Source organism: Bubalus kerabau, chromosome 8 (genome assembly GCF_029407905.1).
Source record: "Bubalus kerabau isolate K-KA32 ecotype Philippines breed swamp buffalo chromosome 8, PCC_UOA_SB_1v2, whole genome shotgun sequence".
Taxonomy (NCBI): domain Eukaryota; kingdom Metazoa; phylum Chordata; class Mammalia; order Artiodactyla; family Bovidae; genus Bubalus; species Bubalus kerabau.
This window is the reverse complement of record NC_073631.1, coordinates 71,770,620-71,791,642: the sequence shown is the minus strand read 5'-3', so window position 1 is coordinate 71,791,642 and position 21,023 is coordinate 71,770,620. Positions and strand designations below refer to the sequence as shown.

Here is a 21,023-nt window from a genome sequence, read left to right as displayed (position 1 = left end):
TATAGGTTACATAGTGTAAGACAATTTCAAAGATGGCATTTTCTACAAAATGTTATCTGCTTTCTTGAAACCCAGTCTAATTAGTCTAGATAATAAGACTTTTTAAACGAAGTCATAAGCTTTTAAAAACAAAACATTGTTTACTCCCCAAACACAAATGCTTTTCTGAATGCAGTGATTCTGGAAGAAACTTCATGGTGAACGTCTTGCCAATTTGGCCCATTTCATCTTCTGCCACTTTCCCCTCCGTTTACAACCAGCAACACCAAAATTCAGAAATGTCAAACTGCCAAATTTCAGAAGAAACATTGTGCTGTTTCAAGTTTCAGTGTCCTTCCACATGCTACATTCCCTTTGCCTGTTCTCCCCCTGGCAGATTTCTGTTTATCCTTTAAAATGTAATTTAGACCTCCCTTATTCTAAAAAACCAACCACGAGATGCTCCCAAAAGGATCAATAACTCTATTTTGCATGTTTTGTATGTTGTTTTATGAATATACATCTGCCTCATCTATTACATTACGATGACTTTGAGGGCCCAGTCATCTCTTTTCCAGGCACCCAGAAGAAAACACAACACAGAGAAGGTGCTCAATAAAATTTGCTGGATAAAAAATGCTTAAGAAGAATGGACAGAAATCTGATGAAAAGAGACTGGATTTTCAGATCAGGAAACAAAAAGAGTAAAGATGGAAAGAACTAGAGGACAGAGATAGAAACAATTAAAACCAACTCCTGGGACAAACAATTTTTTTTATTCAAAAGCTGCACCTCCACTTGGCTTCCCCCAATCCTCTGAGTTATTCTTGGTGAATTTTATACACTGACTCTTTGTAATGCCTAAATATAAGATACTTTTAGGAAAACAACCAAATAAACAATCAATTAGGTTGCCATTTTCTCTAACTCCACAGCCACAAGTACCATCCCCCTGTGTTTGGCCGATTGCAATAGCCTCCCAATTAGTCTCCCAGTTTTGACCCTCACCCTGCCTCTAAAATATTAATATTTTCCACACTATAACTATGTGATCCTTTAGAAATCCAAATCCAATCATGCTCCCTCCCTGCTTAAAACTTTCAAAGGCTTTCCATTCTCCTTAGCATAGAGAACAAAATGAGGAGCACCACTGAAAAGGTCTTGATTGTTAACCCCTGATCCCTCTCTTCAACACTGTCCAACATGGTGCTTCCCTGCAAATGTACCCACCCTCAGCTTGGAGTCTTCTTCCCCTGTGCAGAGTTACTTCATTCCCTTATCAAAGACCACAAATCAGAAGCTACTTCCTCCAACAAGAAAATCTCCCTATTTATATACTTCTACAAGCCCAGTGTATCTCCAATGTACCATACTAGTAAGAATACTGTACCACTTTCTGTGATTCGATGACCAACATCTGTCTCCCCTCAACTAGATTATATTTTTCATGAGGGCAGGAACTGTACTGGTTATGACTGCTCACTTCCCAGTGCCAAAGTTAAGTGTCTGATCCATACTAGAAATGTAATAAACATCTGAGGGAATGAATAATGAAAGCACCCATTAAAATAAAAGTAATGGAATACTTTCTTAACAATTTTTTTTCAATCTCCCTCAAACCAAAAGCTACCACTCTATTTACCATCAAATCCAAAAAAGCCTTCTCATCAATGTCGGAGACATGACAAGGGTGCCTGTTACCACACTTTGCTTTTCAAAACTGTTCTGGAAGTATCAACCAGTGTCATTTGTTATGAAAGAAATAAAGAGAGCTGAAACTTGGAAAAGAAGCAAAATTATTATTTTAGAAGTGGAATACCCAGAAGAACCAACTGAAAAACTTGATGAAACAGTAAGAGAACTCAAAAAGGAGGTGGAACTCAAATTAACATATAGAAATCAATATTTGTCATATTTATTAACAAGTTAGAAATATACAAAAAGAAAGGGCTCCATATTTGCCGACAAAAATAACAAAGATAAAAAAAGACTTTTTGAAATAAACTGCACAAGAAATATTTGGTGTACAAAAAGAAAACTTTAAAATCCTAATAAGAGACATAAAAGAAGAAATCAATAATGTGTAAATCTTACTCTTCAAGAGCTTTGTAACTATATCAATTTCTTTATAAATTCATCCATAAACTCAGTGCAATCCCAATCAAAATAATAACAGAATGTTTTGGGAGGAACATGATAAAATGCCACTCGTGTCTATACGAAACAATCAATAGGCCAAAGTAGTCTGGACAATTCTGAAAGGGAAAAAAGACCAGTGAAAGACTAACCTTCTAGATAGGAAAATAAAGCAACAGAAAGTTAAAAGGGCCTACATAGGAAAGACTCAACAATAAAGTATCAATAGAAGAGTACACAGAGCTCAAGATAGAGTATTTGAAATTAATGGGAAAAGATGGATTTTCATTAAGTGAATTAACAACAACAAAAAAAAACATAATCTCCATCTCTATACTTATTCTCTCCCCCACAATTCTAAATGAATCAAAGATTTAAATTTTTAAAAAATTAAATCATAGAATAACTAAAAGAAAAATGTATAATTGTTTAAAAATTTTTTATAATCTTGGAGAGGAAAGGCCTTTTTAAAAAGGACATAGGGAATTTCCTGGCAGTCCAGGAGTTAGCAGGACTTTCCCTGCTGAGGGCCCGGGTTCAATCCCTGGTCAGGGAACTAAGAACCCACAAGGAGTGTGGCAAACAAAAAAGAAAAAGAAATGGGGCATAAAACTCAGAAGCCATAGGTAAGATTGACAAAATCAATTACATATAAATTCAAAACTTCTGTATTTCAAAAAGTACCATATACAAAATGAATAAAGAAAGGACAAACTGGCAAAAGATATTTGCAAAATATGTATCTCCCTATGGGCTTCCTTGGTGACTCAACAGTAAAGAATTAGCCTGCCAATGCAGGAGTCGTGGGTTTGATCCCTGGGTCGGGAAGACCCCTTGGAGAAGGAAATGGCAACCCACTCCAGTATTCTCGCCTGGGAAATCCCATGGTAGGACAGCCTGGTGGGCTATATAGTCCATGAAGTCACAAAAGATTCGGACACAACTCAGTGACTAAAACAACAACATATTTCCCCCCACATACTCACACTCATTAAAAATATAGCCTCTCTAAGACTGTGTATATATGTGTTTGTGTGTTTTCTCAATTATGTATTCCCAGACTTAGTATTTAAAACATGGTAGATGGTCAGTAAATATTTGCTGAATAAATGAATGAGCATTTGACATTCATACATATCAATTAGAAGAGATCAATGCCTAGCACAGTGCCCAGTACCCTCTAAGTACTCAACAGATATCTGCTGAAGGAATGAAGCCAATAAAAACATGCCTAAAGAACAGGAAGAAGGAATCACTGGAAAAAAGAAAAACAAAAGGTCAATGAACATTCCTAAAATGATCAAACTCATAACTTAAAAAAAAGATAAAAACCACAGTATGGTATTTTAAACTATCAGATTAAAAAGGAAATGTAAAGATATTGTTGGCAAGAATGTGAATAAATACTTTTCCTACATTGTCGGTGGAAGTACACCTTTGGTGAAAAGACTGGCAGTGTCTAGCAAAACTGAAAAGACACACTCTTTGACCCAGCAATTCCGTTTCTTAGAATTTCTCTGATAAATTTGCATATACATGAAAAGACCTATGTTCAAGAATATTCAGAGTAACTTTTTTGTAATAACAGAAATCTGTCCACATAATAGAATACTTTGTAGTAACTAAAGTGTAAAATAAATCTATTACATATTAAAAGAGTAATTACATAAAACTTAAAAAATTGCAAAAAAATCCCATTTTGTTTTTTAACAAGTGTACATATGCATATACATGCAGTAAAATATTTTTTAAATATTAAGATGCAGTCTTCAGTTATGATATACAGAAGCTTCAGGAAGAAATGGGAGTCATTTTGTTTTAAAAAACTGATGAAAAATAAGTAAAAAATAGAAAACAAGGCAGGAATAAAAGTACACAGAGGAAGATTTTAAAGAGACAGAAGTGATAAGAAAACTCATGTCTTTGTGAGTCCGTATTTATGACTCATATCCTTACTCCCAAAAAAGATTTGAGATAGTTGGTAAGATGACACAAACACACAGATATCAAGCACTAAGAATAGGAAAAACAGGTCTCTCGTGTTCACCACTATTTTACCAGTGCTTAGCAGCAGATAGTAGGGTCTAAATAAGTATGTGTTAAGTTAAAGCTACAAATGAGAATGGAAACCATGTGGAAGAGCATGCTGGGGAAAATAATGATTACTACTGGGTATGTTAGCTCTGAGTCTCTTAGCAACCTCAGAAAAAGGAAAAATATGATGCTGTGAGTCAATAATCTTCCAACAGGTATATCACGGTGGGAGGTCCCTTCTGCATCCTCCACTTCAGAAGCAGTAACCACAGTTAAAGACTTGTGTGAACTCCAGATACCACTGAAACCACCCAGTATTCTGCTTCTTTCCCCCAACACCAGTAAAAAGAAGGACTTAATAAGACTGTGGATACACTTATTATTATGCTTTGCTATGCTATTCCTGACTACTGAAGCTATGAATATTTACGAGGTAGAACATAAAAGGTAAAAGAGCTGGAAGAGGGAGTCTCGGATTAAAAACTACAATCTATTTTTAACTTTATCAATATAAGGTAGTATTAATGCAAATAACTGAAATGTGAGGATAATAATAATTTGCAAATTGCCCCCACAGACTCAGGAGAAGCTTCAACTTTACTCCTAGTTTTGATCATAGCCAATCTTGAGAATCATCCAAGAAAGAAATAAACTATCTTCACTTTTTCTTTTCTTTTTTTTTTGGCCGTGCTCTACTGCTTGAGGGATCTTAGTCCTCTGACCAGGGATATAACTCGGACCCTCAGCAGTGAAACTGTCTTCAAATGTCAGGTCATTTGGTTATAATCTCCTATGCATTTTTAGTAACAAGTGTGTTTATAAGGAGGATTCAGTCAATGAAAATTTATTTCAATTCAGCAGCCAGGTCCGGTAGCCAGTATCTTCCAGTGTAGATAAATTATAGATCAGATATGCATAAAAGCTAGAACTACACAATTATCTAAAAACACTACTAGTTGTATTAATCAAAATTAAACTAAAAAAAGTTGTGGCTGAAGAGGGAAATGCCTCTTAGAATATTAGAAACATGCACAAGGAAGTCTTTTTAACAATAAAACTAAGGCTAGCTATGCTATAAAAGACTTCAACACTATCTTGTGAATAACTTTTCTGTGAACACAAGAGAAAGGCACAACTGCTTTGCATTCATTCTTCTTTTATAAAATAGGGACAATCCTACATTATACAGCCACCTCTTCCTATAGGCTCTGAGAAGAAAGGTTTGACTATTTTTACCACTTACTTTACTTCAGACAAAACTGATCATCATTTCTAGCTTTTATTCCTAACCCTTCTTTTTTAAGGGTGGGTGGAAAAGTCACAAGCATCAAAGAGAAGCATGTATTATTACTGTTGATCTGCGGACGGGCTTGGCGTTCAACAGTGTGAATACTCAGATTCCATTTTCTGCAGGAAACTGAAACAAATAGTAATCTTTCCAGATCAAACTTCCACCAAGTAGTTTTAGCACAACATTTATCATACCTAGCAAAACCACCAGAGGACAACTCCATCTGCTACAACAAAACAGAGGAAGATAAAGGTCTCCAAACACTTAACAGCACTTTCCAAAAAAAGGGCCATAAACCTAACACCACTGAAAGAGAAATGCAATCTGCACTCTGCAGACCTAGACAGGAATTGCTTCAATACTATCTTTTCCCCTCTTCCTCGCCATAAAAACTACCCACCCCTAGTTGTGATGTACAGATCTACATCCCAAGGCTCTTAGGAGATTAGGAACCCACAAGGACCAACAAAGACAGGAAACAAGGACTTCTTTCCCACACAAGCTTTCATTTCAGTAATTACGTAGAATGAACACTGAAAAGAAAAGCAAAAACTGCGCCCACTTAGAAGCATATCCAAGACAGAGTGGGTACAGCGCAAACTGGACATACATAACATAACCATCCCTGTCAAAGGTTAGGTGCAGAACACCTTAGGAGAATATGAGATTGATACCATCCATTTTAGATCATTACTGAGAGGGAATCATTTTCAGAACACAAACACCATATTCAAAGATCTGTGTTCAGATAGGAGTATATATACCAATAAGAGTCAAAGCTCTGGTTTGGGGTCCAAGGAAAAAGTTAATTAAATGCCTTCCTCAGGTTTAATTTAAAGCGCAGTTAAAAGGAAGGAACTTTAAGAAATTTCAGTAGAAAACACAGGAAAAAGCCAGACGAATTAGATAAATTTTTCATCCTAAACTTTTTGAATTCTTTACATTTATACTTTTTATTAGTTTTTTAAATTATGATTAAAATTAAGGAGAAAGGATAAAAATGTAAATAAAATTAAACAGCAATTATTGAAAAGATTTTCTTACGGAAAGTTTTAAGTTTTTTTCTTTTTCAAAAAAGGTTTATATGGAAAAATTATAAACAGATGCTTGCTTCTTTCTTTGTGTACATTGTGGTATCATCATATAAAAAACTCAAGAACATTTAAAATTCAAGCATAAGTAAAAGGAAGGTATATCACCTTCATTTTTGTTGCCAATGGAAAAAAATTCAGAGCTTAATTTACTGTAAGATGTAGAGCACATAACAGAAAAATAACCTCTTACTTCTTAGACATTAAAATTTTGCTTTGGCAGGATAAGGGAGAACTATCAGATAAAGATGCATATCCACACACATACACATCTATGATTCTCAAAGGAAAGTAAGCGGGAAATAGTAAATGGTTAGGTCGTGAAACCACAAACAGCTCATTTTCACAGTATCTTTTCCCAAAACTTGTTCCCCAGTTGTGACCTTCATACCCACATGACACACATGACAAATTAAAAGTCAACAATTCCTTATTTTGGAATTTTATTTGAAGTTTATTCTGTTGCTCAACTGTACTGCAAATATACTTAATAAGGGGTAGACATCAAAATTACTATTTCAAAACTGCTTTGTTCCTGCTGTTAACTTTATATCTACATATAATTGGTAAGATATACAAATGCCCTAGTTCTCCCACTGCAACAACAAAACAGAATAGGTATTGTTCCTTTAGGTTCTGTACAATCCCTTACCTCATTACTACGGTTTTCCCATATCACCTCCCCTATGAAAACACTGTCCCATGTTCACGGTAGCATACCTCCTGAAATAACAGCAGTTCATTCGTTCAAAGCCACAGCCTCCATCTTCAAAAAACATATCACCACTTAAAACTGATGCACAGATAAAGATCAAGAATTGCTCAGTTTTTTCCCATGAAGAATCTCAATATCATAGGCCACTTTGGTTAGAAAAGATAACATGACTGAAGCCAGGCAAAGCTAATCTTGACCCTGCATAATCGGATGACCCACTAAAGGTCCCTTCCAATACAACCAACAATAGGAAAAGAAAGCAAAACCACAGAAAAATAACATTTGACTAACTTTCAGTTTTCATCATTATCCAGATGGATGATTTTTTGACCAACAATAATAATTATTCACTTGGAATTTCACCCCAATAAAGATCAGGGTCAAAATATCCTTAAGAAAATTTTTTTTCCAGAAATTTCTTGCCAGTATTCTCTACTCTGCCTTTTCTATCCTTAATATTCATAGCAATCCATCTCATAAGCATTTCTGGGGAGAACTGGATAATCCTTAGAATAAGAACAAACTGAAATGAAAGAAGCTTCACATATAACTTCCAAAATAACCTGAGAAGACTACAATACTCTTCTTCAGTGTTTTGAGCTATTAGTAACAAGAATGCTGGTTTATTTTTTTCCTGTTGAAAACACCAGGATAAAGGGAAGAAAGGCCCACTCATCATTCTTTTCAAACTGCTGCCAATCATGCCTGAAGCTAGATCTGTGAGGATGAAACCAGACATATCACACTTGAAATTCTCACTCTTAGTATATGCAAAAAAGAGATGAGGCGAGGTCCAGTTTGTATTCCCCACTCCAGTACTCTTGACTGGAAAATCCCATGGACGGAGGAGCCTGGTAGGCTGCAGTCCATGGGGTCGCTAGAGTCGGACACGACTGAGCAACTTCACTTTCACTTTTCACTTTCATGCATTGGAGAAGGAAATGGCAACCTGCTCCAGTGTTCTTGCCTGGAGAATCCCAGGGACGAGGAGCCTGGTGGGCTGCCGTCTATGGGGTCGCACAGAGTCGGACACAACTGAAGCGACTTAGCAGCAGCAGCAGCAGCAGTTTGTATTCCAAATATATACTAGCATATCGCATTTCAACACACTTGATCTTTACAAAATTCAAAGAAAAATTGGCAAAGTAAAATGTAATAAACATTTTCCTATAGCTTTCGATGAAACCTATGTTTTATACTTAAGCTATGAGGAGTATGGGTTTGTTTGTACCTCTCTCATTTTTTTAACTAATGTGAATTACGTTTAGAAAATAACTTCAATAATAGAATAAAACTATTGAAAGACAGACACACTCACATACCACACACAACTCTTAAAGGCCTTCTGCAAAAGCTGTTGGGACAGATTTTTTTAATAATATGACTGAAGAACTGTGCATATTGAGAGGGTATAAAAATATGACAGGATAAAAACCATTAACTCCCAATACGTTATAATTCTTTCAGTAAAACACATGATGATAGCTATAATGTGAAATTAGACTAAATACTGTACTTTATTATTATTGAGCAATAAACTTTGATACACTGTTAATCACAAAGCTTAATGTTGAATACTATAAACATACTAAAAAAGGTATACATGCAGTTAAACATTATTTTTGTAAAGGCCAATTTTTGGTGATTAAAAAGTTGTAAAAGTATACTTAAATAAATAATTTATTTTTTAAAATAAAAAAGTTAAAAGAGTGAACATATGTAAAACTGTCTGTGTACTCATACTTCAACCACATAGCTAAAAAGATACCCTCTGGCATCTTTTAATCTTCTTTCCAAGGAAGTTATTTTAGAGGGTTTAAAACTTCTGGCTTTCACTTCTGGTTCTGCATTTTCTTGTCCCTTTTATTCTTGTCATTGACTAGATTCAAGCATAGAAGACCAAAACCAAAACTGATTTAAATTATTGAAGTTTTGTTTTTTCAGTTGGGTAATAATTTCTTCTATATTGGGTGGCAGGGGAAGGGGGGAAGTCACTGAATGGTGATATCAATGGAATGTGAAAAACTATTTTGCTGATTTCTTGTTTTTATTATTAAAAAAAAAGGCTTTTTGTTATTCTAGCAACCAAAGAAATTCCAAATTTGAAAGTACTACTCCTTTCATAATAAAACTCTCTACCTAAAATGTCTTCTTGCTATATTTGGCTAATTCTTATAATAATTTCAGTTTGTCATATCATACCTTCCAAATGAGCCTCAACTTTCACACTAAAAAAAAGTGAGGACAGCCCACATTTCACGAAGTTGCTATAAGGATTAAATGATTTAAAATACACAAACCACCTAGCATGATAGCCAGACACACCAAAGGTACTTAATAAATATTACCTGCCTTCTAAAAATTTCTGTATTATGAATTTTAAGGAGGTTAAATATATTTTGAATCCACTTATTGATAAGGCTATGTGCTTTCCACTTCATTACGCTTCACTGCATTAAGATTGTCAGATTTTTTCCAAGAAAGCGGGGGAAGGGAGGTAGCAGACACAAACTGAAACAGAAGAACAACATAGATGTCATTGTCCTTTCATTTTCTTAAATATTTTTTAAAATAAACTTGACTTTTTATCCCTCTTATCTATTTTTCCAAGAAAGTTTTTCTTCATCTTTTTGTATAAGAAATCAAGTCTAAGCCGACAGTCCATGCCAAAAGTACACTTAAAAGTGAGCGTGATGTATCTTGGTTGCTGAACATTTTACAGTTTAAGGGCCTCATGCAATCTCTTTAAAAAAAAAAAAAGACCGAAGAGTACTGGCAACTAAGCCTTCTCTCACAGTTATGAACTGTTTCACACCCCTTGAAGGTTTCCCTTCATTAATTGTATATGCCAACATACTTTCTCCTTCTTTACTCTCAACCCCGTTGTTTTCTAAGCCACAGAATCCACTGACGACTCAACTCTTTGCATTCCATTTCACTTCTCAACACCCCTCTCTACTCCAATACCCGCCCACCCCCAGGAGATGCCAGCATTGTTTGTGTGGAGTTGGAAACAATACACTTCCACTGCTGCTTGATTTACATCAGATTCGGCCAGACCTGGGGAGCAGTGTGCGGTCTCCCCGCCTTCTCCTCCTGTTTCCCCCCTCCCTTTAAAAAAATTTAAATTACTTTTTAATTTAAAAACTTCCGGATGTTTTATGACCTTGGCAGCTTTACTTTTTCTCTGGAAAGACTAAAAAGGTAAGCTTAAACAGTTTTTGTCAGGTTAATGTCTTTTCTTTTTTTTACACGGATATATGATAACCAAAATCCATAGTGTTAAAACTGCAATAATAATGTTGCATTTTACCACACTACCTCCTGTTTGGCACAATTTCACTGCTTTTTGTAGCATAAATATGCAAAAAACAAAAACCGTTACGTAACAGTGAAACTGGCTGTTCTCTAAACCTGTTTGTCAGCAGCTACATGTGCTCCTGAGGATATAAAAGGATTTGATGCTTGCTTTTGCTATTTTCATTCTTTATTTTAGAAAACCATACAATATTATACATGTAAATACAGTAAATCATTGTTTCCTTGACCCATATTTATAGAAAAGCAAAAACTTCTTTAATTTAAAAAAATCTAATATTAAAAATACTATGAAGTCTAAAACTCAGTTTTCCTTTGAAAGCCCACATTAACTGCTCATCAGCAAAGTTACAGTTAAAAAAATTTTTTTTCAGATATCAGATAAAATTAAGTAACATGTTAAACTCTTTAATAAAAATTTATAATTAAAGCCATCTCAGAGATTGAAATCCTCAGTTTCCAACCAATAAAATTTCACAGAATTAAATATTTTATCTAAAATCAACTAAGTTAAACATGTTCCATCAATACAATTTAAAAATAAGATATGCAGATACTCCCCAACATATGCAAATGATACAAATAATCAGGAGTCACATTTCATCCATTTAAATTTTAAAACACTTCCATCTATGAGACTCCAAAAGTACGAGTACACGGTTTTAACTTTAATGTCTACTTTCTACACTACTTTTTCTTCCCTTCTTATCCTAGCTCCCTCTAGACCCCCAACATATACATAAAATAGATCATTTAAAGCCATTGGTATTTGAGAACATCGCCCCTCCTCCTCCAGTTAGACAGTCTTGCCTTTTATATCTATGTGGAGGTTCCCATGGCAACACTCACTTACACCAGTACTATTTCCAACTGAAATGAAAGAAGCCAAAATCTTAATGCTTCATTACTAAATTACACACACCCTAAGAATAAGGATTTTTTTCTATCATTTTTTAATGAAAAAGTAGATTTCTAGAATTTCAGCAAAATAAGTCATTTAATATTTTAGAAATAAATTAAAAAACAGTCATTGTAGGTAACTACATATGCATATTATTACAGGAGATTTGCATGTGCTTATTCTTATTACATAAAACTGATACACTGAGCCAGGAGACTGACTCAATTATAATTATAAATAGTATAATTTTTACTAATCCAGCCTACTGTATCAAATTCTTCTCCCTGCCCCCCCTTAATGTTGGCTACATAGCTCACAAAAACCCTGGTGAGAAATTCTAACAAAAAAAAACAAGAAGCAATTCATGGACAGCAGGAGGCAATTCCAGAACACAGGCACAATCTATAAAGAAAAACCACTACAGCTTTTTGATGTTAAATAAGTAGAAATATCAGCATACAACAAAGCCAAGAAGCAAACTGTTGTATCAAGTTTAAAAGTAAAATATTCAGTGTTAAGTGTCATGCACACCTTTTGTCAAGTTTCAAATATGAAATTTTCCTTATTTTTAAAACAAAGTTTTCCTGATAATACTGAAGGTTTGTATGTTTTTAGTTTTAGTACAATGCACATTACAATCAAGTTATTCAAAATATAGGGAAGGAGAGGGGTTGTGTTGTGTTTCTGTGTGTATATATAAAAGCAGGAACATCAAAGTGGGAGGTCAAACACTTAATTTGAAAACATACATATTTCTTAATCAGGCTGTACACACTAAGAAGCCACAGAGGAAGAGGTGAGAATATAAATTGAGTAACATTTCATAAAGCATTTTAATAAATAATCAAAGCTAAGCATTAAACATCTCTCTGTACAGTGAACACATTTTTTAAAAGGATAAAAATCAATAGAATGTACACTGAACCTTATTTATTGACAAAATATTGTGGCACCTGAATACTTGTACCATACAATTTTTTTCTGAAGAGTTTATTAACTTATATATGGGTTCATAAGAATAGAACATTACTATATTTTAATGAAAGAATCTTTTTTATTAAAATTTATAGTGAGCCTTTTTTCCCCTGCTTTTACATTATCATTTTCTTAAAATGGGCTGACTCAAAAGACTATAAAGACTCCCTCAAAATCAGTACAGGAAAATGCAAGAATTTACTTTCCCAAAAACAGCTTTTAAGACATGAACGTGAACTGCCTAATGAATCTTATAGTTAGGCTCGTGAAAAGGACCAACTTGCACGTTTCAGAGGTCCTTCCCTCTTTTTAAAAATTCCCATACAGTGAAACCTGCTGACACCGCTTTTATAAGGTGGGTGTTGAGGGGAGGAGGGCACTGATTTGCCACATTGTAGGGGTGAGCGGATTTTTGCAACATTTGTGAGGGTTTTATAGGCAGGATCCTCTCTCCAGGATTTAGACAAGTAAAACAAAACCAAAAAGATATCCAACTGTTAAATGTTCATTTTATTTAAAAAAAAAAAAAAAAGGTAATCCTCTGCAAATGTCTCAACGTTCTAATTTACTTTCATTTCAGTATTAACTACCTAAACACAAATATTTGCAGTTCAGAAATCTTTTCAGTTCTTTGGAGAGTGACATTTAATCAACCTTGCTATTAGATGTATTTTTAAGCTAACTTCAAAAACAAAATCTAGAGAAAGTATTATGACCTCTCCTGAACAAAAAGCATGTATTTTAAAATCCTCCCTTTATCACAAGCAGGTTTGGATATAATGCCACCTGGTGGCACAGAAAAAAAATTTTTTTAACGAAGCTTAGATTTTTAGAAACTGAGCTGTTCTATGAAAACACCAACCACCCCTTCAGACTCCTCTACCTTCCTCCTAAACAAGTTATTCATCCTGCCGTTTAATAATGACAACTAATTTTTATTTTAAAACTTTAAAAATTTTAAGCAATTAACTGCATGTGACAACATCCTTAGTGTTTAAATATCATAAAGGAAGCCAAACATTTTTTCTTTTTTCAAAAACCTAAAACTGTACCAAAGCTCTAATTTTTAAAAGATGAAATACTTAAGAATTGGGGGTGTAGGGATGGAGTAACTGAACTGCTTTGTAAAATTACACTGTATAATTAATTCCATGGTAAGAATGTTTTTATGGTGTGTTTTGGTGACCTTTTATTACCATCAAGTTCACAATGCTGGTGGGCTGCCTTTTAATCCCTCCGCAGACAAAGGCCCTAAATAAACACAGATCCCTTCCTGGGAAAAAGTCCACTCTGGTTAAATGGTAAGGAAATGAGTAAATCATTAGTAATCTTTAAAGCCAAAGCTATAAACTCAAGTTACCTTAAGTTGAAATGAAAGTGTCCTGCAAGAGTTTCAAAGTTCTGTCACAGATAGAAATCTCCAGCTCTTGACTCCAGACTAGGCGCCAGCTGATAAACAAACAATTTAAGTCAAGAGCTGGAGAATTCCCAGCTTTTTCATTTAATGGCTTTGGCCCAGAGTATTTATTGCCTCCAGTTTTATTCTCACTTAGCTCTAAGAGGAAATTTAAACTCATCATTATCTTAAAGCCCCATATGGGCAGCAGTCAGCTCACCTGATAGAGCTCCTCTTACTCGGTACCAGTTTGAGTCTCTACTAGAAGTGATGTAATAATGTAAACTAATTAACTAGTGTTCGGTTGACTTCTTAACAGGCTACATAAATTGTGTTCAATATAGTTTACATTCCCACTTGGGGTAGTAACGATTCCAAAAAATTTAATTCTGCAGTTTTATTCCAAACTACCAGCTAAAATGGAGAAGGACAATGTCAGCGTTCTCAATCCTCGACATGCACCCACCTGGCCTCCCTCTACCCTTACTCTCACCCTTGTCCACCAGCCCTTGAATATTACATAAAGCAACTTTTCTGTATAAAAGTAGGCTATTTCTATTAACTTCAAAATACTCAGTGTTGTCGGATCTATTTCCCAACAGAGCAGGGTGTAAGATTTAAGATGTAAATGCCCAATCATGAAAAGTTGTTGATTTTATACTAGTACTAGTAAGAATATAAAAGTACAGCCCAACTAAAGCCCATAAGATACCATTAAAAATTTCTAAATGCTGTTTTTAAGTGTTTGCTACTAAAGATTACAGGATCTCAAAGCCAGAACTATACTGTTGCTTCTATTCTGGCCTCAAAATTATCATTTACTTTTAAAGAAAAATCTCATCTCTACTCAGGATTTTATGTCAAAATAATTCAACTATCTGAGTGTTTGCAGATATTTCACAATTACAATAAATCAACTATCCTTCTTCCTCTAGCTGCTTATCTAATGAAAAAAACGCTGCAAGGAAATTTTTATAGCCTAAGGTAAAGGGTTAATGTGGCACTAATGCAAAGAAAAATTCTCTCATTTCTTAGTTTTCAGAAAGTTTTATAAACCTATCTTGGCTAGAAAAGCAAATTAACTATTTCAGTTGTCTGCCAAGATTATTTTTCTACTTTTACTATATGTACATAGTACATTAAAATGTTGGCCACTTGAGAACGAGTATTACCCTCACACATAAGAATTAGTGGAAAAGAAACATAATTAATGATAAAACCACTCATATGCCTGGCCTCATATTGTGTTTCACAACTCCATAAGAACAATGCTGTCTTAGAGACTGCAATGGATAAACATTCTGAAGACCACAACTAATAGGCAACAACTTAATTTATAAAAAAGATGTCAGGTGCAAATCTTAAAATTCTTAATACTCTTAGAATAGAGTCCATACCTCTCCCTTGCTGGATATAACCTGAGCTAAATACAAAATAACAACAAAAACTCTCTACCTTCAGGTCAATTTAAATTACTTAACGCAGAAGAGAGATGGTGAGTTGGTTATCAAACCTTCACTGGCCATGTTGGGAGGATGGCCTCCAAGAAATGTGCATGTAAATTTAAATTTTTCACAATTAAAATATCCCAAAGAATGTAAAATAAAATAGAACTGTATGACAAATATATACAGAGAAGGTATTAAATTCTATGTAATATACTTTTCATCGGCTGATATTATCAAACTTTAAGAAAATCAGACAACTATAAAACTGCAAATAAATCTGGTAACAGTTTGTGATGACAAAGCCCTTGTCAAATTCTTAATTCCATTGCCTCCTCTCACCTCCCCCCAATAGCTATCCAGGGATAACAAGCAAAACAAAATAAAGACATATAATACATCAGGGGTACTGGAATTAATTTCATGCTGCTAAGGAATCAATAGATGTTAATGAAAAATAAATTATATACGATTAATAGACTTAGATTTATTTGCCAAATCTATTTCACCTTTATATAAACACTGCTAGGCAGTTCTAAACTATGTGACCAGACCCAATTGTGTCTGGTCTGACTTACATCCTGAATGGCAATTAAAGGACATTAAAAATACCCCAGGATTACTTGAGGCAGGACCCCTGCCTTATCCATGCGCTTTCCAACAGAACCATGTGAAGAGAACACAGTGTCCCTCCACCACAGGGTAGAGCCTGGCAAGAGCAACTCTGGTAATAGTTACTTGACTACAAATTGAGATGCAGTTAAAATCTGGCCTGCAGATTTGGAGATGAGGGAATTGCAAACTGCAAGCGAGTAAATTCTTAGAAATAAACTAGGTTGTTGTTAGCAATAATAATTATTACCAACAATAACTGATAGTAATAATATGAACACTGAATGAAGTGATCACCCTGCATTCTCTATCCCATTCCTCCACTATTTTCTTAGGAGACAAATTATTAACGCTAGCTCAACCATGTTATCTTGGGCAGTGAGTCAGCAGTCTTCTCTATACATGTTAAGAACTCATTAACACCTTATATAGGGACTCTCCACAACAACTGTTGTAAGGGAGTTTCAGACATGCCAAAGAATGTAAAAAGAAGCTTTTATGGGCACCTCTTCTTTGGGACTAATTTCAAAGAAATCCTTGGAATTTATTTACCAAACATCTCTGAACCACTTTGTGCGAACTGGAGAAAATCCCAGGCAAAATGTACTCTCCAGAGACAGAAGGGATACTTAATGGATCCAGGGTGATAAGTAAAATTATGGGTAAATGCAAATGGATAACAAAATTAACTCATTTCTGGGTATACTGGTACTGATGAATCTTATGTCACTTCTAAAGAAACAGATTTATCCATTAAATCAAGTTAAAGAAAAATTTAATTATTTGAGTTACTACTAAAGTTTTAAATACCATTGAATCAGACCAAGGAGAGGCTTACTTTAGCCTTTTAAGATAAAATAATCCAAGTTTCTGATACAGAAGTCAATGCCACAAAGTACTTCTAAGTTTTATAATAAAAAATAGAAACTGATAATTTTAAAAGAACTAAAAATCATCACAATAATACAATTCTTTAAAGGAAAGAACCCATGAAAATGAATTATCTGAATCATGTTAAACCAACTTATTTCAAAACATTAAAAACAATATTACTGAGGTAAGACTAAAATTCAACAATGAATACTGTACAAAATACTACTGTGTAATCAAATAGCTTATGAGAGCACCAAAGACCTCCTATGATAGCTCTTCCCCCCAACACACACATTACAAACCACGGTAAATTAAGTTATATGAAATTTGGTAAAAGAATTTGCTTTTGGACAGAAATAACAATGTTTCAGCCCAAAGCAAAGTAAAATTGCCAAGCTATAAACCTCTCTAAGAAAATGTTTTAATGGAAATGCCAAGAGACCCTTAACCATAATGGTGTGGTGTTAGGTGCCAAAACATAAATAAATTTTGTTTTTGTGCTTCCTTTACCATAAATTAGATACAGGTCGAGTGGAAAAACAGTAGGTATCCAATTCAGTGAACGGTAAAGGCCAAGACTTGCACATTTGATTTTAAAAACAATAATGGAGTCTATGTGAGACTTTCATTGAAGAATTAAGCAAGCAAGTCTAGCACTCTAAGAGAAACTCCTTAATAGGTCTTGTGCTTACTATTCCATATTCTAAGAATACCTCAAACAAATTACTAAAATTTAACCCAGCCAAGTAGAGTATAAAATCTGGTTTCCTGGTTGGGAACTGTTATACAAACATATACACACAAGTTCAATTATTTAATTTTGACATTAATCCTAACCAGGGCAATACAATTTAGCAAATCAATGAGGCTGGCCAGCACAGAAAGCCTTGGGCTATCTACAAGAGCCATTTCAGAGTCACTTCAACTCAAGGTTTCTGTGCAAACCTATAGACATACTATGTAATCAGTGATCTTATTCTTCAATTATTCAAGCACAGTTAAATGCTACAATTATGCCCTTGGCACAGAAAGAACAGTATTTAGATATCAATTACAAACAATAGTTTTAAATTTGCTTTATATCTAGCATTCATTATACAAGAGAGCTGGTCAAACTGGAACTAACTTGGTGGTAGCAGACCACACCCCCCACCAAAAAAAAAATGCATGTGTCCAAAATGGTGTCACTAAACAACACTTCACATTAAAGATTACAACTTTCATAAAAATGTGATTTACACAAGACAGATAAACAGATTAGGGCATCATACTTATGAGGCCAGTGTCATGGCTAACAGACAGAGATCCTGGTTAGCTTTACTGTAATAAACAAACTGTTAAACAAAGGCATGGTATTAGACATATAGGGAATCAATATACAGGTGATCCAGTTTAACTAACTCCGAGTGAAACTACCTGCTAAGTCCTAGCAATACAAAGACAAACGTTCCACAAGCATACCAAGTTTGTTCATGCCTCAGAACAAGTACAGAGTACCTCTTACTTTACAGAGTACCTCTCTCCACTGAGAACAGTCTACCCCTGGACCTGTGTGTTCAGATCTCTGCTTAAATGTCACTTGCCCAGAGAAGGTTCCCTGTCCACTCAATGTAAAAGGGTCATCCCCTTGGTCTGTCGCCTTAACGGTTTACTCTGTTTTTTCCTTTATCGTCCTTATTACTGAAATTATTCTTGTTTGTTTATCCTCTCTATTCTGATCAAATAATAAGCTCCATAAGACAAAAGATGTTGAGTATCTTCAAAGCTCTCTCTCTAGTACCTAGAACATACCTAGTACATAGCAAGTACTCAATAAATGTTTATTGCATGAAAGGAAGAATGAAGCATGTCCCTTGCAATCAAGGTCCCATCAGCATAAAAGAGAATATTAGAATATATGATCAGAAAACAGTATATAACACTGTAAGAATTATATAAATACAATAATTTAAGTATAAGACATTCCACTAAAGAAAAAAATGAAGACCTTCACGTTTATTTTTAAGTTCCAGGTTCTCCGGAACTTAAAAGTAAAAGTGAAGATCTTTCAATTTATCAACAGAAGTACAACAGAAAATGAAACTAAAGGTGGTAGAATTATATGAACTAACCAATTTCCTTTCTTCCTTGCTTAAAGAGTATTTACTAAAAACAGTCAAATCTAATTCCAAATTCCAATGATTCTCCTTGGATCTGTCAATCATCTACAAGGTTTCCAGCTGATCTTTAACATAAGTGTTCCAGTTCCAGAACTTAAAATCCTTCACTAGCCTAGAATCAGGTGTATGAATCAGATCTGGTGTTACCCTCTTTTTAAATATCCAGAAAGGTCAAATTAAGTATTAATACCCACACCAGATAGGACAAAGAGTAGGAGAAACACATAAGAACTTCAAAGGTAATAGTAAGGCTTTATTTCTTAAACTGGAAGGGGGGAACACATGGGCCTGATGTACACTTATAGTTTGCACCTTTATAATTTTATAAATATTTTGTATATAAATTCACATTTAATAAAAATTTGGGGAAAAAGTTACTCCCTGCACTCAAAAAGATTAAGCTTTACAGGAAGAAGAGAATCAACACCTATAAATATAATGTAATATGGGCTTTGGTAAAGGCATGTTTCACAGCTTCAAAAGGAAGCACCAGGCTTTCCCTGCTGGTCCAGTGGTTTAAGACTCTGTGCTTTCACTGAAAGGGTTCGATTCCTGGCTGGGGAAGTTAAAAAAGGAAGCACCAAAATCGGTTGAGGCATGTCAAAATATTTTATAAAGTAGTATCTAGGGTACAAAGCGATAACTGTACAAGCATATAACAGTTATTTACAATGGTTTCAGGATGATAAGTAGAACAGTTTAAGCATCATTTGCTTTTTATTTTTTTTTAAGTTATATAAAACAAATAAAATTGAATAAAAGCTAGCAGAAAGCAGAAGGTGCTGGACTGAAGAAATCACTGTCTTAAAAATCTGTACAACTTCAAATTCTTCATCTGGGTTTTAAAAAAGGTTCTCTTTAAAATGCTAACCACAGAATAGGAATACAATGTGTTCCCATTTTAATTTTCAGAATACTACTGTATTTGTAGGTAACACCTCTATATAATTACACAAAAATGCATTTTTAAGTCTAAGATAAGAAACAAATGAAGAGTGGGGGGAGGAGGATAAAAATGGGGGAATTTTTTTAAGGATTTTATTACAATTACCTCAAACAATATATGTTTTAAAACTGACAAACATAGAACCTCTGTAAAACTGTAAGCCCATTTGGGTGCCTAACCCAGACTTTTCCCAGGTCCCTTTTCCTAAATTTTATTTAGTTAAAATGCAATGATTTTTAAACCTGCTAACTCTAACTTACAGAAAGTTCCCTCTATTTTAACTGAGAAAGTGCAGACATTTTTAACCCATATAAAAATATAAAAATAATAACAATGAGAAGACAAACATAAGTTTCTATTATATGCTAGCCAAACTCATAATGATGATGTGTCAAGCAACAAATTATCACAAACCGTCTCTACACAAAATTTTCAATCTGTAATACAGATCAGTCTGAAGTGAATAAACTTTTACAAATTAGCATTTTTATACTCTAAAACCAAAAAACTGTGATAAAAATAACTTGATAAGGACGAGGAGTAATCTCAGTTTTATCACAAAGAAGACTGTATTTTAAATGTTAAAATAATATTTAATGTTATTAAATGTTATTTAATTTATTGTATTTTTCATTATCAAATGATAATTTCAGGCTATACTCTTGAAGCAAAAGATCAATCAACTAATATGTACCATATCAATTTTCAAATTAAATTACAGAACCACTCAAAGAACAAAGAATTGTTCATTTACTGAATCTATTCTATAAATAAATTCCAATACCAAGCTTAAAATTGCTTACTAGTTTATTATTATTAATTTTATTTTATTATTTATTTTATCAATGTTATTTTATTATTTATTAATGTTATTTAATTTATTGTATTTTTCATTATCAAATGATAATTTCAGGCTATACTCTTGAAGCAAAAGATCAATCAATAAGATCAACTAATATGTACCATATCAATTTTCAAATTAAATTACAGAACCAAAGAACAAAGAATTGTTCATTTACTGAATCTATTCCAATACCAAGCTTAAAATTGCTTATTAGTATTTTGTAATCAAAGATCCATACCACATTATAAATCTTTATACCTAAAATTCTACTGAGATGATTCAATATAACAATTATAGGGGCTAAAAAT

At 34.0% G+C, this 21,023-nt stretch overlaps 1 protein-coding gene across 2 annotated transcripts in view; it reads right to left on the bottom strand.

Annotated features, from left to right (window-relative positions):
* The window catches only part of HIBADH (3-hydroxyisobutyrate dehydrogenase), a 109,892-nt gene that overhangs the window by 59,556 nt on the left and 29,313 nt on the right, over nt 1-21,023 (bottom strand). The window lies entirely within an intron of this gene.